Raw genomic sequence first — 2,500 nt, 5'->3', positions numbered from 1 at the left:
TTTCCTACCACCTTAAGTATTTGTATTATATGTACCCAATTTATGAATTTTCTCCCAGGAAATCACATCACTGCTAACCTGTCTTTGGCTTGGAATTTAGAAAAAGGGAGCAGTCATCAGAATCTCCATGTGCTTCATTCATGATCTGTAGATTTTCAGAGTGTAAATAGTGAGGTAGGTGTTTGGCCATGGAAGCAGTATAAGCAAGCTGTGCTTTGTGCTTTAGTTCTTAGCTTTACTTGGCTAGGAACTCAGACCAGTGTTTTACTCTCATTGCCTATATTACTATGGTCAGGATATAAGACAGAAATTTCCATGAATTATTTTGAGTAACATACTAAGTTCTCAACTTTTGAACTTGAGCCAGACTAACTACTTATTGATAGTTCTGTGTTTGGCTAACTTAATATGTGTGAACCTGCATCTGATGATATGTTATATGCAATCCCACATATTCATTGGTTTCTGGCATGATATGACTAGACGTGAATCATTCCAGGCAGCAATATATACTCTTGTCAAGAACATGGCCAAGTAACTGTCATGATTTGACTCTTAACTTGTGAATTAGGTTCATTGCCATTTATAATACTCAACTTAGGACTGCATTCAAATTAGGACACTCCAATCAAATGGCAGTCTATTACTGTGACTTTTTTTCATACTGTGTGACTTTAAAAATTATTATTTCCTTTGATCTCTTTAAGTGTTCAAAAAAAAAAAGAATAGTTAAAGGACAGCAAATAGTGATTCAGCAAATTTAGTAGTGCTATACAAACAACCTCAGTTTGTGTACACACCATGCCACTAGTGACTGCATTGATCATGTGGCCAAGCAAAAGGACACTTATGACCTGCTTCAATGAGAGATTACTCACATGCTAAGAATTGCAGTGAGAATTTTAAGATAGAATTACAAAGATTGTTTGTGTAATACAAGTAATTTACAAACAAGATCTTCACTATTCCCTATGAAAGTTATCCTTATTTTTTTTATCTTTGTTTTCTGCTTATGATTTTTTTTTTTATCAACTTGAAAAGATTTCAAGATAGTAATTCAAGTCAGTCATTGCATGAGAGATTCTACAAGTTTATTGTTATGTGTGTCTCCTTTGAAAAAGTTTAGTATATTTTAAGTAATCTGGAAAGAAAAAAAGGGTGTTGTGTATCATAACTGCAAGAATATTTTGCGTAATTAGAATTTAGACTGGAAACCTTGAAGTGATAAAAAATAACAGGCTTGGGGTACAGCATTTCTCATAATGAATAAAGCACATATAAGCACATATATATTACATTCACCGGTAAACATCTACTTAGAGCTCTGTCTACCTCTTTTTATTTTATTTATTTTTTCTTTTTTGCATTTTTTTTTTCAGTGTGTGTGTGTGTGTGTGTGTGTGTGTGTGTGTGTGTGTGTGTGTGTGTGTGAGTGTGAGTGTGAGTGTGAGTGTGAGTGTGAGTGTGAGTGTGAGTGTGAGTGTGAGTGTGAGTGTGAGTGTGAGTGTGTGAGTGTGAGTGTGTGAGTGTGTGAGTGTGTGAGTGTGTGAGTGAGTGAGTGAGTGAGTGAGTGAGTGAGTGAGTGAGTGAGTGAGTGAGTGAGTGAGTGAGTGTGTGTGTGTGTGTGCGTGTGCGTTTTAAAAAACAGAAACAGAAAAATATAATCAGTACTAATTTTTTGCTAGAAGCAAAAAAATATTACTGATTATATTTTCTAGTCTAAAAGAACAACAAGTTCGTGAAATTTCCTTTTGCTAAACCATTTAATTTTTACTCTTTATGTAGTTGAGTTATATGAAGTTATACTTGTTCTGAACAGTTGTTGTCTGTGATAGGATATATCACCGTTCTCCCTCCAAAAGAATATACAGGCTCAAAAATCATCAGTTTTAACCCATTGCTACCAGATATATGTACTGTCAACTGTGATATTTTGTGAATTTTATTTGCACTTAGATGGCTCCACAAGTGCATAGCCACACAGGAGCCAATAAGCAGCCCAATGTGAGCTCCTATTCCCCTTTTCTTGAGTGTTTGATAAGATGTATTTTCTAATTTAATATTTGTGTTGTAGTTATTATTATTATTATTATTATTATTATTATTATTGTTATTATTATTATTGTTTTATTATTATATATTGTTTTATTATTATTATTATTATTATTATTGTTATTATTATTATTATTATTATTGTTGTCATTATTATTGTCATTATTATTATTGACATTATGATGATTATAATGCTATTGATATTAATATCAATAAAAGATAAAAATAAATCTTTCCAAAATTCAAAGAAGAGGGTAAACAGGTGAGAGAGATAAGACTAGCAATTGCCTTCATGGTGATTAAGCACTTACAGAGCCAACTATACAAAAAAGACAATTAATCAACAAACAAAGAAACAAACAAAATAACAGTGGACTCGGCATGTATTCTTGGCATCCTGGCATCTTTGGGTTAACATGTTTCTTCCAGTATGATGTTACATGTTCTT

At 32.7% G+C, this 2,500-nt stretch overlaps 1 protein-coding gene across 9 annotated transcripts in view; it reads left to right on the top strand.

Moving 5' to 3' along the window:
* The window catches only part of LOC125039769, an 89,520-nt gene that overhangs the window by 74,619 nt on the left and 12,401 nt on the right, over positions 1-2,500 (top strand). The gene's annotated exons all lie outside the window — the stretch shown is intronic.

Source organism: Penaeus chinensis, chromosome 27, assembly GCF_019202785.1.
Source record: "Penaeus chinensis breed Huanghai No. 1 chromosome 27, ASM1920278v2, whole genome shotgun sequence".
In the NCBI taxonomy this organism is placed as follows: Eukaryota; Metazoa; Arthropoda; class Malacostraca; order Decapoda; family Penaeidae; genus Penaeus; species Penaeus chinensis.
Note: the sequence above shows the minus strand (reverse complement) of the source record. Positions and strands in the feature narration are given on the sequence as shown.